The sequence below is a fragment of the Dreissena polymorpha genome, chromosome 4 (genome assembly GCF_020536995.1).
Source record: "Dreissena polymorpha isolate Duluth1 chromosome 4, UMN_Dpol_1.0, whole genome shotgun sequence".
In the NCBI taxonomy this organism is placed as follows: Eukaryota; Metazoa; Mollusca; class Bivalvia; order Myida; family Dreissenidae; genus Dreissena; species Dreissena polymorpha.
This window is the reverse complement of record NC_068358.1, coordinates 38,955,796-38,978,020: the sequence shown is the minus strand read 5'-3', so window position 1 is coordinate 38,978,020 and position 22,225 is coordinate 38,955,796. Positions and strand designations below refer to the sequence as shown.

At 33.7% G+C, this 22,225-nt stretch overlaps 1 non-coding gene across 1 annotated transcript; it reads left to right on the top strand.

Annotated features, from left to right (window-relative positions):
- The first annotated feature begins 19,223 nt into the window (after nt 1-19,223).
- On the top strand, nt 19,224-19,313 carry Trnaf-gaa (transfer RNA phenylalanine (anticodon GAA)). Its single transcript is given in 2 exon segments — nt 19,224-19,260; nt 19,278-19,313. It is a non-coding gene; the product is annotated as a tRNA-Phe (tRNA).
- Nucleotides 19,314-22,225: the final 2,912 nt, after the last annotated feature.

Here is a 22,225-nt window from a genome sequence, read left to right as displayed (position 1 = left end):
AATGGTTGGTTAACTGGCTATCACCCAGGCAAACCGAGTTCAATTTCCGTTCAAGGCAGCATTTGGGTTTGGTTGTTGGTCACCATATCGGACAGGTGGGGTTTCCTCCGGTTATTCGGGCTTCCCCCGCAACACAAGACCACACCTACATTGAAAAATGCAGCTGTAATACAAACATTTACAACTTTCATGAGCCTAGTAAGTTTATGTAGGAGTGCTTGGGCACACTCTGGGTCCACACGTAATTTGGCATGCGGCTCGGAAAGGACCTCATAAACTTCGAAATACACACACATATATCGGAATAATGTTTGCTCACTTTTCTGCCAAGCAGCTTTATTTGGTGATTGTTCTTGAAGATACCGGTATTTATACTTTTGTTCTCTTGTAATTATTTATACTTCTATTTCCACCAGTGGTTTGTTTGTTGTAAGTCAACTAAGGTTAACATCGTCTTTCAAAAATCTTAGTACAATGTAACAACTGCAATTTACATTGTAACTAATGCAATTCACCTAATCGCACGCCAATCGATGATTGAGTACAAATTGTTGCATCTGTGTTAATATTGCTTTGTGAGATACAACAGTTTAACCCTCAATCCGCAAAGAAGAAGTTCTTTTTTAAGTGAGTATATATACACTAGGCTTTTACTTTATCTGTTGAAAAAAATGTGCATCATTTTTTATGAGTCGTATGCCAAAAGCTTACAGAACACTCAACGAAAAAACAAAAACACATTAGGTGTTATGTCGCAGAGGGATTAATTTATTCAAATAGTGAGATAACGTACGTCATAGTCACGTGACCTGATCAGACTGCGAAAGTTTTTTTTTTGCATCGCATCGTTTCTTATACACGGGAATAATTGCCGTTTTCAGATTGAAAATAAATTCACAAGCACATACACCGTTTTGAAAAATAAGTTGATAAAACATATTTTGTATACAGCAACTTCAATCTTAAAGTGCATGTTTTGCAGTATCCACTTTTGAGTATCAAACTACGAGGAAAGCATTATGCAGAGCTCGTCAATTCGTTCATTGACGAGAGCGTGGAAACGTTTACACATTCGTTGAATTATCTCGCTTATTTATGTTTTCAAGTTAGATTTTATGCATTTGTGTGACCTGTTTAAGTCTCAAAACCATTCCTTTCATCTTTAATGATAATGAACAAAAAAACATTCGTAACCATTAATAAACTTAGGCTTTAAAAATGTCAGGTAAAAATTAGGCTTTAAATATGTCAGGTAAACACCATTTACTCGCAGTGATTGGCCTCCTAGCGGTTTACAGTGCTTTAGCCTTAACATCAGCAGACTTTCTTTACGGATATTAGAAGTTTATAGAGAATTGATTTATCGAAATTAAATAAGATTAAGTTATATATAACAAGCACAGTATTGACCATACTATTGTGTATCGACATCGTTTGGAAAATTTAGATGAATAAGCAGCAAAACAATGTACTTATTCAAAATAATTACTCACACACTGCAAAAATGTTTAAAAAAATGTTATGACGTTGCGATCAGAAGAAAATAATTGGCAATCATGTCCCTATGTTTTGTTTTTAGCTCACCTGGGCACAGTGTGCTCATAGTGAGCTTTTGTGATCGCCTTTTGTCCGTCGTTCGGCGTGCGTTGTGCGGAGTCAACATTTGCTTTGTTAACACTCTAGAGACCACATTTGTTGTCCGATCTTCATGAAATTTTATCAGAAGATTTGTGCCAACAATATCTTGGATAAGTTTGAAAATGGTTCAGGTTGGTTGAAAAACTCGGTCGCAAAGGGGGCGAGGCATTCTGTTCCTTATATGGCTATATTAAAACATTGTTAATACTCTAAAAATCAAATTAATTGTCCATTCTTCATTACACTTGGTCAGAACATTTGTTTTAATGATATCTTAGATGAGTTTAAAATGGTTCCGGCTGCTTGAAAAACATGACCGCACGAGGCCGGTCATCTTTTCTTATATGGCTTTAGTAAAACCTTGTTAACACTTTAGATGCCACATTTATTTTCCGATCTTTTTGCAACTTGTTCAGAAGATATTGCTCAATGATATCTTGGATTTGTTTGAAAATGGTTATAGTTGGCTGAATAACATGGCCGCCTGTAGGCGGGGAATTTTTCCTTATATGGCTATTGTAAAACCTTGTTAATCTTGTTAACACAATCTTGTTGGCCACATGTATTGTCCGATCATCACGAAACTTGGTCAGAAGGTTTGTCTCAATGCTGTCTTGGGCAAGTTCGTAAATAGTTCAGGTTGCTTTAAAAATATGGCCACCTTCGGCGGGGCATTTCTCCTTATTTGGCTATATATTGCTATAGTAAAACCTTGTTAACACTCTAGAGGCCACATTTATTCTCTGATATTCATAAACTTTGTCAGAAGATTTATCTCAATGATATACTTGTCGAGTTATGGCTCCATTTGGAACAGGGGACGGGGCGTTTTTCCTTATATGGCTTTAGTAAAAACTTGTTAACACTCTCAAAGTCACATTTATTGTCAAATCATCATGATACTTTGTAAGAATATTTTTTCTTATAATATCTTGAATTAGTTTGAAAATGGTTCTGGTCTGTTGAAAAACATGGCCGCAAAGGGGTGGTAAATATTTCCTTATATGGCTATAGTAAAACCTTGTTGACACTTCGGATGCCACATGTGTTGTCCCATCATCATGAAACTTGGGCAGAAGATTTGTCCCATTTGTATATTGGATGAGTTCGAAAATAGTTTCAGTTGCTTGAAAAACATGGCCGTCAGGAAAAAAATTTGTAAACACTCTAGTCTACAGACCATATTTATCGTTCGATTCTCATGAAACCTGGTCAGCAGATTTTTCTAAATTATACCTTGGAGAGTTTGAAAATGGTTCCGGTTGTGTGAAAAACATGACCGCTAGGGGGCGGGAAATTTATCATTTAATGGCTATATTTAAAACTTATTAGCACTCTATAAGTTACATTTACTTGGTCAGAAAATTTGTTCTAATGGGCTGCACAACACAGGTCAGTTTCTTTGTATCTCAGGTGAGCGACTTTGGATCTTTCAGACCCTCTTGTTTTTCAATAATGTCAAGATACGACGATCTGTCAAATACTGGTGTTAATTCTTTATTTAAAATCACTGAACTAGAATATGTGAGGCTTTTATACCAGTATCGTAATCTGTTTTTAAGTAACGGTATTACTTGATTAGAGTTCACAGATTCGAAGAATAGCCATACATCGTTAAAACCTGCGTGGTTAAGAATGATCCGTACTTCCAATGACCAATTGTTATAACTTACAATTGATGATACCTATACAATTATTTATTGCACGTGTATCATCAATTGTAAGCTGTAACTGTGAGGTTTGGGGATTTATCAAAGCGGAAAATATTGAGCGAGATTATCGTAAATTTTGTAAAGGAATATTAAATGTAAAGATGTCAACACACACAATATCTCTATAAGCCGATGTTGGTCGATTCCCACTGTATTTAGACAGATATGTCAGGATCGTTTAATACTTTTTGAAATTATATACTGTAAAACTGGGTAATTGTATTCTAAACACATTTTACTATCACAGAGATTATAAATTGAACGCAAAATAACACAAACAATTGATCATCGGAAGTACGGGTCATTCTTAACCACGCAATCAAACATTTATTAGCAAATATACCAAAATACAATCAATGATTAATTAGTTAACAAAGCTATCAAAAATACAATCAAATGTTCATTAGTTACCAAACGTAACTTAATGGTAATATCAACATTAATCTACAATCAATTTTTAGGAATCCCATTATATTGTGGACTTATCAGCGACTGTCTCAACTATTTATAAAATGCTCATTATATTTATTTTTGCTAATTGTCGCATGAATTGTCATAAAACATAACCTTCATTTTCTTGATAAGTATGAGCGATGATTGCTCTTTGCTCTTTGTTTATGGCATTTACAACATATTTTCAATTTATCAAGTGCTACTTAGAAGATGATTTAAATAACATGTTTTAAATGTTTTATTTTCAAAATGCTGACTCCGGATCATTCACTCAAAGACATATCAAGTGCATGGTGGCATAGAATTGACTTAAAATCACCAACTAAAGTAATATATAAACCAAAATAGTAAACATTTACACTTTTTCACTTTTATTGGGACTGTTACGATATCAAATAACTTATTTATGTGTGTCGTTATGTGCATCCGACAAAAGCGGTCATAACAAAGTAATATCACTGATAAGTTAGGTTAATAAGTTGTGCCCAAATTTCCAAAATACTCGAACAATTCGTTTTTAAGGGGGACTTTGTTGTTGTTTATTGTTGTTTATTATCTGCTCACGTGCATCATGTCACGCTATTTATCCTGTTAACTTATTTGCGCGCGATTTCTTTTTAATATATCCATTATGAAAAATTCATCTCGACAATTAATGTACAAGATAACATTAAACACTTTTTATTATCCCTTATAACTCCGTTTTATAACTATTATGTCTATTTGGAGTCTTCCAGTCCGGTGTTTCGTTAAGGGGTGTTGCGGCAGTTTATTTAACGGAGAATATATTTATAGCAACGCCGATGATGCTATTATCACAACTCAATATTTGTGTTATCAGTACATCAGTACATCAGAAATGACCGAGTTGGTTCATAATTCAATTATCAGTGATTCGATCCCAGGTGGGGTTTTTTTTTTCTTTAATTTCATTCTTGTTTTATACTGGAGCTGTTTAGTCATGTCGTTAAATTTATCAATTTAAAGCATTTAATCACAAACTCCAAAACAAGCCGAAATCTGTGAACAAGTACATGTAAGTTATTAATGATTAAGGTCGAGTTTGATACTGTATGGTATTATGTTTGTGATTAAATATTGTTTGTTATTAATGTCTTTTGGTAAGCTGTTGTGATCCCAGTTAAGATTGTAAACAATTTCTAATGTTTGTGCATATTTCTTACAATCTATGTACCGGTACTTGGGTTTTGCCTAATTGATGTATTTTTATAAAATTTGACGTAGACGGTATGGGTAGTTAAAACAAAAAATATCGGTTAAAAGTGCGGTGACCCCCTTTTTTTATTTGTGTTTTATGATGACAACACGTAGATGAATATATTTGAGCAGTTTTGCAGAATTCTATTTAACAGATATTTTTTAAATTACATTTTGGTGTTCAAAATAGTAAAAAATTGATGTTTTTTAGGGTGACATAAAAAATTTAAAAAAATATTTTTTTTTAATTTAACTTGTGTTCTCCATTTTTTGGCATTGTGTTGTTTAATTAAATGGTATTTTATGTATCTCAGCTTATATAATATCAATATATTGTCTATTTCATAGGTTATTAATTGGTTTGAAGCAATTAGAGATTTTCCAGTTTAAATGAAAAAGTACATGTTATAAAATGGTTAATAAAATCAAAACAAGGCCGGTGACCCTATATTTTTATTTCATTTTTCATATAGTATTTGTATATAGTACTTGAATATAAATTTTGCACAAAATCTATGTGATAGAAAAAAATCAGCAAAACTGCAGCAACACCCCTTAAGCAGATATACTTTATATATAGAAAAATAACATGATTGGTATGACGTTACGGGTCGCTAAGTTTCGTTGGAAGATCGCTAGACTAGAAATCCGAGATTGCTGAACCGTCCACATCAACTGTTGGGGTTATTTGTACTGAAAAAATATTACCGATATTTTACTCTTTCATCTTATATAAAAAATATGTTGCTAGCTGGTCGCGTCATAATAATCACTTATATATTCTGTAGGAATGATTTTCATGTACATAACCTGAAAGTTGTCGAATTTTGCCCTACACAAGGAGCTCGTGGGGCGCACTAAAGGCAAAACGGAAAATCTGAAGCCCGTATTCAAGCGTATTAGAATTATTTTTGCTCCGGTGAATAATTATTATACATTTTTAAATCAACGAGCGCTTTTTCTCGAACCGTATATGTTGATCATATAGCATTTATATGTTACCAACAAAAGAGTTATTTCGTTAAAGTAGGAAATGCGCCTCGACCAGATTATATTTGAATTAATTTATGACAAAAAATAAGAATTGCGATTGTACCTTTATTGAAGTAAGTGTTTACTGTGACATTCATTACTGGCATAAATAAGTATACACCTTTTTTGGCCACGAGTCAAGAGTTTTGTTATAGTTGTTTGGTAAAGTTTTCTCCACTCGTCCGTAAGAGCCTTTTTAAGACCTATAACAAAGTTGCCCTCCTGTAGACGGCGTTTAATGATTTTTCATTTAACGATTTCATTTTGAGCAGCATCCGGGCACTTCAGCATCCTTTCGTCACTCTAAACAAATTCGCGTTCTTCATCTAAAGAAACTGGATGGTCTGTATATTGTGACTTGGGTCCTAATAGGCAATTTCGTTTGGAAAAAATGGCTTTAATACCATATTTCAAAGAATAAGCCATCAAACTGTTATGATCATATATTAACTTCATGAAGCACGCGAACGAACATACCGTGTATGTGAAATATCAAAAGCATCCCGTACGTAAAACAAACTAATCACTCAAAACATAACATCCATAAACTTATACTAAACAAGAGATGTGTTTGTCAGAAACACAATGCCCCCTACTGCGCCGCTTTGATTTTTTTTTCTTATATCCCTTTTAAAAAATATAAATTCTTTTGTAAAAATGATCTGTACCTGCCAAATGATAAATATAAATGATCTCCCTTTAAAGGTTGTTACTTCCCTTGGATTTGTTTTTTGACCTTTGACCTTGAAGGATGACCTTGACCTTTCACCACTCAAAATGTGCAGCTCCATGAGATACACATGCAGGCCGAATATCAAGTTGCTATCTTCAATTTTGCAAACGGTATGGCGGATGTTAAAGTTTTCGGACAGACGAACTGACAGACAGTTCAAATGCTATATGCCACCCTACCGGGGCATAAAAAAGAATGTTGATAAATCATAAGTTTTCGAGTATTATATATAAATATATATGCATATGCACGGTGTAGATGCATATCGGTGGCCTTTCTGTAAAAATGCTGCCTCTGTGTTCATTCTTGGCTGCCTCTCTGTCATTATCAAGAAAATGGATGATCAAAATTCACAAAACAGGTAAGAAAATCTAAAATTAAAACCCGTAAACACATTTGTGCATAAAAAGACTGGTCCATGAGTTGAAGCATATATCCAGCTACAGGTTCAGAGTATTTTGAAGGTCAAACACTTATCACAAACTCTATCGAAGATGGAATGATGACGAGGGTGGTGAAACAATCGTGCATACATGCCACTTTGATGACCTTTTAACATAGCTTTTCCGTAATATGTCAAATGTTAGTGTCATTGATATCATCTTTATGATCAAATCTTTACGTTCAATGTACGTTATATTGTAATTTTCATCAATTTTACTTAAAAAAATGCCTACTTTCGCTTTCGTTGTATCTCGGAAAGCCTCTCGATCGGCTCACTTTTCTGGCACGGGAAGCCTAGTCGTCGATTGGCATTTGTATTTTTCTTCGTAAAATGTGTTTAACACTTGTTAAAAGTATTGATAGTAAAAATTTAAAATGTCAGAATATTAGATATAAATATCAAAGGCGACGGGGGACTTTTAACGTATTGATTTGGACTAACGCAATCCACTACATATTTGAAATATCTTAATGTACATGTATAAATCCGTCAGTAATGAAGATTGCGTTGATGAATTGCAGAAATAATGAACACATATTGGTGACAACGTGTTTACAGTACTTATTGCAAAAACCAAAGATTCGGTAAACTGCCACGAGTTCATGGATTTTCTCGTGCAAGTCAAGTAACTTGTCGTCGGCTAGGGTCAGATTATCAAAAAGGCCCATTTTATATTTGGTCCTTAAAACGGCGTTTTACACGTGGATCAACCAGTCAATAAGTATCAGTCCGTCCCTGTCTATTTACTCGGACTAGTTGCTTCTCGGTTCACTGAGCCCTGGTATCAACATTTATTCATTTGATAGCAATTTTTATCTTTCAATTTTCGCCAATAGCCCAAAACACAAAATTGTGCGGAGAAAAATTTAATCATGAAATAATTACAGCTAAAAAAGGGCAGACATACAAGATTCAATTTTGTAAAAGTCTAGTCTATAATAAGTCATATCAACTCGAGAAGAGAACTTTGATATATTAAGCGGTGTAGTTCGACGACTAGGCTTCCCGTGCCAGAAAAATGAGCCGATCGAGAGGCTTTCCGTGCCACAACGAAAGCGAAAATAGACATTTTTTAAGTAAAATTGATGCAAATTACTATATAGCGTACTTTGAACGTAAATATTTGATCATAAAGATGCTATCAATGAGACTTGATATTTGACATATTACGTAAAAGCTATGTTAAAAAGTCATCAAAGTGGCATGTATGCACGATTGTTACACCACCCACGTCATCATTCCATCTTCGATAGAGTTTATGATAAGTGGTTGGACCTGCGGAATACTGTTAACCTGTAGCTGGATATATGCTTCAACTCATGGACCAGCTCTTTTTATGCACAAATGTGTTTACGGGTTTTAATTTAGATTTTCTTACCTGTTTTGTGAATTACGATCATCCATTTGCTTGATAATGACAGAGATGCAGCCAAGAATGAACAGAGAGGCAGCATTTTAACAGAAAGGCCACCGATATGATTTATTGATATCTTTATCAAATAACAGTCGATTCTTGTAATGTCCCGATCGCTTATCTCGAAACCCTGCTTATGTCAAAGAAAATCCAGGCCCGTAGCCAGGGTTTTTAAAAGGGGGTGCGAATTTTCCCATCAACGATTGTCATTGAGCGACGAAGTGGCGAAGTGGGTAAGCGCTGGAGGGAGTGTCTCCCTCTTGCAATCGGGGGTTCGGAGGTCCACCCCATAGAAAAAAATGAAAAAGAAACGTAAAATCCTTCATTCTGGTGACGTTTTATCTGTATTTAAAGACTGAAGGTATATAGCATTTTTATATGAAATTTCACTTTCGTTGACCATACTCAGTGACTGATCGACATGGATATGATATAACACAATGCATTCCCCACTACCGTTTTTAAATAACCACCTTTTTCGATCAGTCACGGAAATACATTATGTATACGGTGTTTAACCCGACATTAGTATGCGCGCACAGTTTGTTTACATATGCAATCACACATTTGTAGAATGTACAATCAACAATAAGAACGGCATAAAATATCATTATTTATTGGAATCTTGGAATCTTTATAAAATTGGTGAACTTAACCCTTCCAAAATATACCATTCATTAATAAAAAAAGGAAATATTTGCATTTTTTTTTCAAATCAATTGTTTGTCTGCTTCTATGGATAATACCAGAGGCCTAGCATCTAAACGTGCTTATAGTGTATTGTACAACAGACACTGATTAATAAAACTAGGTCTTCTCTAATCTGCATCAATACTAAACAGAAATCAAAATGGTACAACCGGTTACTTTTATTTTTTATTAAAATATTGTTAACAAATTAGTTATCTTTTTTAAACGAATTTCAAAAACATATAACAATTAAGGCTAAGGTATAAGACCCTATACAACAAACTACTGGCCCTATGGTCTCAAAGTCCTTAACTATGTATACCAGGACGTTGAAGAAAAAGATGGACGTATTTGCCCATTATGCTCAAGATTCGTCACAGTTAATGAACATTAAAGTCACTATCACGCTCACCAATACATACGGCTACTGTATTATGCTATATAAAAACATTCGACAACAAGTAGTACCATACGATGGTTAATTACAATAGGAAGACCCTAAAAACAAGTAACATTGATGTAAAAACGTTATATAACAAGCATTCGGCAAGTTTTAAGCATCTAAATATCTAAATATCGTTCCACGATGTAATCTACTTTCGCTTTCGAGTCAGGATCGGATTCATTCGGGTTGCGTTCATTTGCATAATTTATACAAGCCATTTTCGCATTCGCTAAGTTCCAGTTACCCAGAATTCATTTTGATTTCACAGAATGATTATTCATGAGAGCTACGTCATGCTTCCGACGCTTACCGTATCCAATCTCGTGTTCGCCCGTAAATGTTCGGATATTTCACGGGAGATATAAATGAAATTATTTGTGGCCACAAAAAAATAAAAACGAGCATTTTGTATCTCGTTAAATCAATTCTACCAGACAACATCTAACGTTGAAATTTTGCATTTTGCTAAAAGGAACATTGATTTTTTTATGGGTTAGCTTTATTTAACGAAATATTCGATATTATTTAGCGTGATTGTTACTTTTAACGTCCACGTCCACCCGATCTTATGTTATAACGTTTAAAACCATGTATGACAACAGTTGAAGAGTAGGACATATTTCCTTGTGTCAAGTATGACATAATGAAAACATTGTGGAAAGTTCTATATGTGGAGCATAACAGATGCCATTAAGTGTTGGTAAACTACAAAAAAGCTACATTGATTTGTACAAATGATTTGTTTTCTTGCCATACAACAAAAACTTTATCCTGTCTTGAGCATGGCTGATATTTTCTTTGTTGGACAATCCTTTAGTTGATCTGAAAATGGTTGTACGGGAATATAACAAAAAGACAACGAAGTCTGTCGAAATGCTGTTCCCAATGTGTTATTGTTATAAATCGTGGTATAATGAAAAATTAATAACCATTGACTCTTTGGTCATCCGCAATAGTTGCCAGGGTGTCCTTTTTATTTCAGTCATTTTTGAAAGGTGGCATAACATTCCGTTAATAATCATCTAAAAAGTACTTTCATTTTAAAAAGATTGTTAATTCAAGTTAATCAAATTGATTTTTCCAGCAATTTAGATGATTGACGAAAAACGTCATTGGACTGGGATTTCAACCCACAATAGATAGGCTTCATCATTACTATATGATATCTATAACAGCTTTAACAGACATTTATAACGATGACAAAGGTTACAAAACAATCATTTAGTATAAATATCTATAATTATATTTCGATTTAATACGGATAAGAGTGCCAGGTTAATAATTTTTCATTATACAGAAAACAAAAATGTATTTATAACAAAGATTCAAAATCCATTTTGCGGGGATGTAGGTGGGAATATCGCGTTATGATGTCGGGCAATGTGTACTGGAATCCATAGTCGATGTTTACAAGTGCCAATGAAGACAGGCGACTATGTGTCATAGACGCACGCTGGTAGTGGTGCAGACGCCTCAGTGTGTTAACTTGTAAATACAAATCACGCGCTATCTTGGAAATGACTTCATCGATAAATTAATTATAAGGTGATTGACCTGTCGGTAGCCTATTGAATGCAACATTATTGTAACGCTTAAACACGAAGACTCATTGGATTCCAGGAAAAGATAAATTATTGTTATTGCGTCAAATAAAGTTGGGTGCAACTTATTGTTCAATGTTTTTTACTCGTCGAAAAATATTGGGTGCGAACGCACCCAACGCACCCCCCTGGCTACGGGTATGAAATCCCATGTCCCAACTTCGATCCTTCTTTATCTTATACAGATTTTGATTTTTACATTGTATATCGATTTTCTTGAAAATAGGTTATCGCCAACTAATTTTGAAATAAATTTCATGTTCGTATACATGATTTTACCTGTAACGGCCGTTTGGTGTGGATTGTAGGACCCAAATGACACAAAAATCCGCAATTGCCTTATCAATGTATTGTTATAAAGGTGTGGCAATGGGTATCTGTCACAGGTTATTGTTTACTGCGTACATTACGGCCGGTTAATTTAGATCGTGTTACACTGCGGCTACTTTCGATTTTCCTTTTTCTGTCTGCGTCTGCGGTTTTCCTCGAATGTTAATCTCCAACTCCGGATATCTCAAACTATTTTTTTTGTACTTACAACTTCAAGATAATGGGAGTCGACTGTAAATCAACTCATATTGCATGCGTGCAATTACATAAGCAGCATACTTGTAAAATTTAAGATTCCAGAAGAGGTCATTTGTCGGTCTTTACCAAATAGGCTCCACATTTACACGATTTGCAGGATACGACTTTAAAAGTGGAGTTGAATCATTGTGTGAAAAATGTCTTGTTTTGTTTCAATGGTTCCCTACTCCTTTCATTGAAGGGTCGTTTAGATTTATAATTAACACCTTCGCCCCTGTTACAATTTCAACAGACTGTTTTAATCAGTTCAATTATATTGCAGATAGCAATTCGGAATGTGAAGTGCGATAATACGATGACGACAGTACGATAACGCGATAGTATGATGGCGACAATGCGATAATACGATGACGATAGTGCGACAATATGATGCGATAGTACGATGGCGACAATGCGATTGCGCGATAATACGATGACGATAGTGCGACAATACAATGGCGACAGGGCGATAGTACAATGGCGACAATGCCACAATGCGATAATGCGATATTGCGATGGCGACAATGCGATAATACGATGACGAATGTGCGACAATGCGATGGCGACAGTGCGATAGTACGATGGCGACAATGTGATAATACGATGACGACAGAACAATAACGCGATAACACTGGAAAATAACTGCAGTAACTGCAAACTGCATGTGCTATGTCCTGAAATGGATACAGAGACTTCGTTGAGTAACCTATACATTATATTTGTACTACGCTGTACAACCAATACATACTCTGTGCGAAACCTATACATACATACCACGACTTGTAATTTCCTTCGAAACAAAGCGTTTGAATGATTAAAATATATGTTCGTAACCTGTTTTTTTTACTTTAAAATGTGTTATGTACACTGAATCAAAGTAACATGTAGTTTTATTTAATTTAAGTTACTGTAATTGGCTATTTTAACAGAATAACCACCTTATGCATTGCTTCAAATCAAAGTATTTCGATATTAGCTCAAAATAAATGTTAAAGTTGCAACTTAGCGCAATTGTTATTAGTTTGTTATTGAAAATAAGTACCTACCATAACTGGATGTTCCGTTCTCTAATCCATAAATACCAGAAAAGATGAAACTATACTGATTAAGTAGTGTATTTACACAGTGTTTTCGTAGTTAAACATATACCCGACGTAGTAGAGAAACGGACTACGCTTTGACGTCGTCAGACCCAGTGCAAATACACACTGCAAATGGCGACTCAAGAGATTTGCAGATCATATAAACCCCAATACGAGAATCCCACACACAAAACGTGCATTTTTCGCGCTAAACCATTATCACAATCTATCTTCTAAATAGCATGTATCAAACCAATACAATACGGTATTTATCAAACTGAGAATAATTTCATTTACTCGTAGTAATGATTAAATTTATTATTCTCTATTTATGAAAAAATATATTTCTCTATTCTCAAAATACTATTAAATTATCTTCATCGTTCTCAACCATATCATCACAATCTAATCAACATAATTATCATTAATGTCATCATCATCCTAATCATCGATAAAACAGCATTGTTATTCTCTTTAATCTTAACAAATGTTTTCCATACAAATAATAACCCAAACACAAAATAGGAGTGGGTGCTTGTATTTGACAGGACTTACGAATAAAAAAAAGATAAAATACAAATTCTTAATAAAAATATGAAACATAAAATGAATAACTAAATATTCTCCACCATGTTATATACCTCTCGAACTTCCATTTTACTGAAAAGATAAATTTGCAAACATTTGTAAAAGCAATACAAATATGTGTTTCAACCCAAATCGGCACACTTTGGCCTTCCACAACGGTCAACTGACTGCACAAGCCAACTGGCTTATGCACAACAGGCACGCAATGGCCAGGCACACTATGGTCTTCAACAAACGGTCAACTGACCACATAAGCAAACTGGCTTATCCATATCATGCACACAATGGCCTTCAACAACGGTCATCTGACCACACAAGCCCACTGGCTTATCCTCAGCAGGCACATTATGGCCTTCAACAAACGGTCAACTGTCCACTAATATAATACAAAAGAGAATAAACCAGATTAAATAAAAAACATTATGTATACAATTAATTATAATTATTAAAAACATCATAATCATAGTAATAATCATAACATGCTTCATAAACCATACCTTTATATTCTCCAATACTGAATACACCATTCGAACAGTCCAGTTACTGCAAAAATTAAACTTGCAAATATTGTTAGTTCCAGGTGGACATGCGTTCTACGAAAGTTCGGTCAACTGACAACACAAGCCAACCTGGTTTCACACCAGATCGACTGGCTTTAAAACAACGGTAAACTGTAAACACAAAACAACTGGCTTTCCAAATCAGGCCAAATGGCCTTAAACAAATTGGTCCAATGACACAAGAGACACACACACATAACAAACACATAACTAACTAAATATAAAGAGCATTTTTGAATCATTTGTATCATAATAATTTATTTTGCATTTACATGTGCTACCAACAACAAATCATTCAATTCCAAGTACACATACATTAATAATGACTTTTTACAAATCTAAATTTAGTGACAAACACGATCATCTGTCTTTCAAAGAATCTTTTAAATAACCGTCTTTAGTGGAAACGCTTTCCATCTACCATGCCTTTGCAGTCTATCCACAGTCGTATTATTTGCACTTATTGATGCTCCACCATCATGAAAAGAATGATGTCCATAATTAGGAGAAAGATAACCCAATAGACTAAACTATTATTTATAGTAGAATAACTCAACTGACCACATACTAAATCTGGCATTCATTCATCAGACCAACTGGCTTTAAAGAAAACTGTCAAATGACCACACAAACCGACTGACTTTAGCACATCAGCTCTAACTGCCTTCAAAAAACGGATCAAGTGACCACTATAGCCAATCGACTTTCCACATAAGCCCAACTGGCCTTTTATAAAATGGTCAAATAACACACAAGCAAACAATCAGCTGAATACAAATCAAACACAATCACTTATCATTTAATAATAATAAACTATGCCTTTTCCACTTGCTACCAACCGCACTTTATTTAAATCACTGTTATAATACATAATTACTTTCCTCACAAATCTAAATTCAATGAAACAGATATGTGCTTCAAAGAATCTCTGACATTACCATCTTAAGTGGAAATACTTTCTATCTACAATGTCTTTTCCACAGTCTATCCACAGTCATGTTATTAATACATATTGAAGCACCACCAGCATTTAAGGAATAACGTCCATATTTAAAACAAACATAACCCAGACGACTTAACTTGTAATTAAAAGTCATTAATATTAGATTAACTAATATGCTTACCATTAGTAATCAATTTGAAAACATGTTTTTCATTTACAAATAAATACACCGGTATTAAAAATAGTAGATGAACATGCACTAACTGCAACACGCAAATACCTTTTAAACATGTTATCAGTACAAATCTCTTTATTTGTTCCCATAATCAATACTGTATTTCGTGCTCTTAAAAGTTTAAATACCGACTTGACAATTTTCCGAATGCACCAACACAGACATAATTTAAGCTACTGATTGAAACATTGGCAATGCTTAATACACTCAAATACAAAGCTATAGGTACTTGATCGGCTAGAAAACTCGTCAAATTATGGAATGTTACCATATTAACATAATCTTAAAGTAAACCTGTATTGACACACAGTTTATGTTTCTGTGACTACAAAACTTTTAACTACTGAGAACAATCCCTGTTGGTTAACCATAGTTTTTTCATGTTCATGTACACGCAAAACGAGAAACCCGTTCATGTTTCTTGCCAATCCATTACCGCTCTCTCTTTTGTAAATATGTATAACACCATTCCGTATTTTTCAAACCTAAATAATTTCATTCACTCATAGTTCGTAAATCTAGTATTCTCTATTTTCAAAATACGATCTAATACTCATATTCATTAATAACATCATACCCATCGCCAACATTAAGGTTCATGTTAAGTGCCAAAATGACCCCACATAGAATATAAAGAAGTGAAACTCAAGCTACTGGAGCAGTATTGCATTGTCATAATATACAATTAGTTGGTCCTTTATTTAAGGCAAGTGACCAATTGCCAAAACAGTACAAAACAACACAACACAAAACAACATAAACACATATAAGAATAAAGCTGGGGTCACCGCCATAGAACGGTCAATGCAAAGCATTGGGGGTTTAAACCGGTTTTAGAGCGCTCAACCTCACACTTGGACCAGCAATATTCATGATACATATAGGTGTAATAAAATTTAAACTCATAGCATAATGGGTGATAAGTTGGTTCCTTTTTCCTGGTTCCTTATTCCTTATTCGAATACGGAATAAGGAACTGTTTCTTATTCCTTATTCTTGCATAACATATTTGTTATAAGGTTTTAAAGAAAATAATGCAAACATTTCTGAAGTAAATACACACAAAATAACTCGAATACATTAACTTTATGTATTACGTTACATATTCATGTTTCTTCTTCGCGCTTGCATAGGATTTCTTGTTTAAACCGAACCGATATTTTCTAATTCGAATACTAACTTCACATCAGCAAAACCTAAAGCATATACTATTAATTTACATGTATGTGATAAAAATAATCAAACTCGTACATTTAAACATGCTTGTTTTTATTTATAATCCAGTTCCTTATTCGAGGCTGAATAAGAATAAAAAAACCAGTTCCTTATTCCTTATTCAAGCCGAATAAGGAACGACGTTTTTACTTAAACATCAATGAAATTGATCTTAAATTAACCACATATAAATGAACATATTATTTATATATTGGCTGTATAAGTAAGATTCTAATTGCAATACATTTCTACTGAGTTTTAAGTGATGATTATCCAGTTTCTTATTCAGTGTGAATAAGGAATAAGGAACTGGTTCGTTATTCCTTATTCAAATCGAATAAGGAACTGGACTTTTCTTTCTATAAATTATAAGTCAAAATGAACCAACGAGACGAATAACTCAACGAAACTTATTGTTAATGTATGTCGGGTGTAACAAATATTAATTGCAGTACATTTCTACTTTGTTTTATATAATAATAACATAGTTCCTTATTCGGTTTGAATAAGGAATAAGGAACTGGTTCCTTATTCCTTATTCAAATCGAATAAGGAATTGGAATTTCATACTAAACAAAATATTAAAATGAACCAAAGGGACCAAAAAATCAATGAAAATCATTGTAAATGTAAGTTGGGTATCAAACAACATTAATTGCAGCATATTTCTATTAAGTTTCATTTAATGATAACATAGTTCCTTATTCGGATTGAAAAAGGAATAAGGAACTGGTTCCTTATTCCTTATTCAAATCGAATAAGGAACTGCCATGTCCATAATATACAAACTATTAAAATGAACCTAAGAGACCAATACATCAATGAAAAAATTTGTGAATTCAGGTTTGGTATCAAAATCATTATTTGCAGTACATCTCTACTATGTTTCATTTATTTATAACTTGGTTACATATTCTGATTGAAAAAGGAATAAGGAACTGGTTCCTTATTAAGATCGAATAAGGAACTGGCATGTTCATACTTAACACAATATTAAAATGAACCAAAGAGATCAGTAAATCAATGAAAGCATTGTAAATGTAGGTTGGTTATCAAAAAACATTAATTGCAGCACATCTCTACTATGTTTCATTTAATCATAACCTAGTTCCTTATTCGGATTGAAAAAGGAATAAGGAACTGGCTCCTTATTCCTTATTCAAATCGAATAAGGAACTGACATCATCTTACTTAAACATCAATGAAATTGATCCTATAATAATCACATAAAAATGAACATATTATTTATATATTGGTTGTATATGTAAAATTCTAATTGCAAAACATTTCTACTAAGTTTTAAGTGATGATTATTCAGTTCCTTATTCAGTTTGAATAAGGAATAAGGAACCAGTTCCCTATTCCTTTTTCAATCCGAATGACGAACAAGGTTATCATTAAATGAAACATAGTAGAGATGTAATACAATTAATTTGTTTGATACCCAACCTAAATTTAAAATGATTTTCATTGATTTATTGGTCTCTGGTTCATTTTAATAGTTCGAACCTACATAAACCATGAATTTCATCGACATTTAATATAATATGGTTAATTTCAATTTATGTTTGAGTAAGGCAATACCATTTCCTTATTATCATCTTCATAATACTTGTTTTCAGCGTGTATTGTCATATAGACTTTAACAAGAAATCTGACAGAATACGTCCCTATAACATATTCACGCTTAGATAACACACTACATCTAAAATATAACATATCCGAAAGTAATCGTCCGAAATACATGCTTCCGAATAAGGAACTTACTTTACGCCCAATTCCTTATTCAGAGGCCATACATTTGAATACTTTAATTCGGATCATTTAAGAATACCACAGCTTTGTATTCGTTATTATTTGCGATTTTTTGTGTAAGATTTTTTACTTATATCTCTGATACAGTTCTTGAAGTCTTATCTGACCCTGAACTTTGGTCAAGACTATATACTTGCTGAAAACTAAACATGTTTTTGATATCTTGTTCCGTTTACATACGAAAACTGTTACGAAGTGATATGATTAAGACTGCAAAATGATTTCAACACGTCTCCATAAAAAAGACTGCACCGGAAGCAGCGGTCTAAGTGCCTCTTTAAGACTGAAAAGTTTCACCGAAATACCTCAATATTTTATTTTATTGGCTTTGCTCTGGAGAGCGGCGACTAGTATGTAATGCCATTTTTTTCGCTTATGGGAGGAGAAGTTATTTTACGGATCAATGTATATATTTTTGTTTTGAGAATATCTTGCATAGTGGTGATTTTTTGTGTAAATTAGTGTAAATAAGTACTGCATTTGTGCCTATTGCATTTATTCCAACATTTATTGCCAATGCAAAGCTAATTGTTTTTATTGATAACTGATCCACAACTGATCACAGGGAAAATATCACAGGGATTGGGCAAATACGCGAAACTTTCTGGTTTTGTATAAAAACAAAACATACTCAAAATATATTTATTTTGTGGTTTTTTCTAATTTGCTTATTTTGTGGAGAATCAATGTAGTACGATATTTGACGACCTATCGCGCAAGCAAGTTTATTGGAAGGCGTAGTGGTACGAAAACGTACAATGTATTAGTTTATTAATAGACATGTAATAACGATCGCTATACACAACTTCACCAAATAGCAGTACATAAATGATGTCAGCCGGAATAGCTCAGTGGGGAGAGCGTTAGACTGAAGTTGTTTACGCAACAATCATCTAATGGGCCCCGGTTCAATCCCGGGTTCCGGCACGAACGGAACAGTTCGGCGGCTGACAATTTTTTTCAGTCATGTTAATAAATATAATATAGCTTTATTTTATGTAGACATTTTAAAATCCATTTTACTACAATTGGACATTTTTATTAAAATTAATGGATGCCGCGTGGTGACAACGTTAATTAAAATTTCTTACATCACTTAAATATCTTATAAAAAATACACGTGTTTTTATATTAACAAATAAATGCAAACAACACATCTATTATCCATGTATTTTTATGGTTGTCTATCATAGGCCCTAAGTACTATCCCTACCACATATAGAGCGCGAAGCGCGACACGTATTGTTGATTGTGACAATGAGTTGCGATAAAGGAAGCAGCCGCTTATCAAGGAGGAGATTTGTCCCAGCAACCCGTTTCCCTAGAGTCAAGCACTCCTCGGAGTTTTTTAAGAACCACATATAGAGCGCGAAGCGCGACACGTATATTACTATCCAGGTGGTATGGGCCCTTTAGCATTATCCGACCATTACGTCCATAGTTATCTTCCTTAGAATTTGAGAAATTTTGAAATCGTTGTTCGAAGTCCAAAATTTTCATCCGATTGTTCCCAAACTTGCACAGGTTTTTTTATCAATGAGGACCCAACCCAAACTCTCTTAATGAGCAATATCGGACCATAAGTCCAGAATTATGTCTCTTTGAATTTAAAAATAAAAGTGAAAAACTGCTTGGTTAGGTGATTATGTCAACATTTTTTATCAGATTCTTTCCAAACCTACAGTGTCTTCATATCAATGAGCAGTGTTAACTCATTCAAAATGAGAAACATCGGGACAATAAGTCCAGAATCTTTTTCTATTAAATTTGACAAAATAAACAATTTCCACATGTTTTAAAGATTTCACAACTTTCGTCTGAATCTTTCCAAAATTGTTAAGTGTTTTTATATCAGTATTACTCGAACCCTATTGAAAATGATGAATATCGGAGCAATAAATCTATTATGATCTTTTACTGAATTTCAAATTATTGTGAAATGCAGCTTCTTTATGCATTTTACAGTTTTCATTCAATTTGTTTTCAAACTTGTACAGTGTTTTCATATCAATGAGTACTCAACCCCTATCGTAAATGAGCAACGTAAGAATAAGTTCAGAATCATCTCCCCTTGAAGTTGAGAAAAAAATGAAATTACGCTTACAAGATGAAGCAGATTTTTTAAAACCTGCACAGTTCTGTTTCATTAATGAAAACTGCACACGGATGCCAGTAAGAAAAGGAAACCAATGTAAATAAAATGAACTATGAAATATTTAGGGGTTACAACACAAAGTCATAGATAATGGTTATTTGGGGGTTATAACACAACATCATAAATAATGGTTATTTTGGGGTTATAACAAAAAATTATAGATAATGGTTATATCAGTATCTTTTCTATTTTGTTTAAAATAATCGGCCAATATATTAATATTTACAGTAGAAAAAAATCGTTCCATGTAACTTCATTGAGTGCCTTTTACACTGAAATTCCCGACGCCCTTTGATGCTTTGCATCAATACTTATCTTGTTTTATAATTGAAACGAAAAGGCGCGTATCCTAGCTGTAAACGTGTGTTTTCTTCTGATATATTTTAAGTGCGAATGCGCGTTTTCTAGCTCATGCAGACCGACGGTACAATTGGCGACTTTCAACCTCGGCACAAGACGAATGTCAATGTTCCGGACAGAGTTGTCATCAGTGTGACGTCACTGATGTCACAATAAAGCGAGACTGAACCGCAATCAGCGGCCACGGTGCCTCTATTAGACTGGAAATTTTCATCGAAATTCCTCTGTATTTCGTTGTTGCTGGGTTTTTTTTCAATAAAATACCAAAACTTACATAGCTGTAATTGGGTGGTTTTATTTCAATAGATTTTCTATCTCCGAAAGCACGTTTCCTCGCTCTGGGATGCCTATGTTACATTCGGCCACATTCAACATTGGCTCACGATTAAAAGTCGTGAGAACCGAAACAATGGCACTGTTCTCGGTGGTTATAAGTGATGTCTTTAGATATTGCAACTGTTTACGCTTTCCTTATTCAGCCGCGAAAACGGCACTAGGTTATCATTACACAAAAATACTAAAAAGAAATGTAATGTAATAAATAACTATTTTTTATTCCCAACCTACATATACAGTTATTTTCCTTGATTTATGCGTCTCTTAATTCATATTATTTTATTTGTTAAGTATAAAATGGCAGTTCCTTGTTCGATTTGAATAAGGAATAAGGAAACAGTTCCTTATTCCTTTTTCAATCCGAATAAGGAACAAGTTTATCATTAAATGAAACATAGTAGAGATGTACTGCAATTAATGTTTTTTATACCCAACCTAAATTTACAATGGTTTTTATCGATTTATTGGTCTCTTTGTTTCATTTTAATAGATTGTTAAGTATGAAAAAAGCCAGTTCCTTATTCGATTTGAATAAGGAATAAGGACACAGTTCCTTATTCCTTATTCGCACTGATTAAGAAACTGTGTTATAATTTAATAATACTAGGTAGAAATATATTGCACTACATATTTTTAACTTCGAAACTACATAAACCATGATTTTCATCGACATTTTATATTGTTTGGTTAGTTTTAATTTATGTTTGAGCAAGGCAATGCCATTTTCTAATTATTCTCTTTATAATACTTGTTTTCAGCGTGTATAGTGACATGGAATATAAGAAGAAATGTGACAGAATACGTCCATATATCATACTCATGCTGAAATAACCCACACTACATCTTAAATATAACATATCCGGAAGTGATTGTCCGAAATACAGGCTTCCGAATGAGGGACTAACTTTAAGCCAATTCCTTATTCCGAGGCCATATTTTCGATTATTAAAATTCGGATCATTCTAGAATAGCACAGCTATAAATTCGT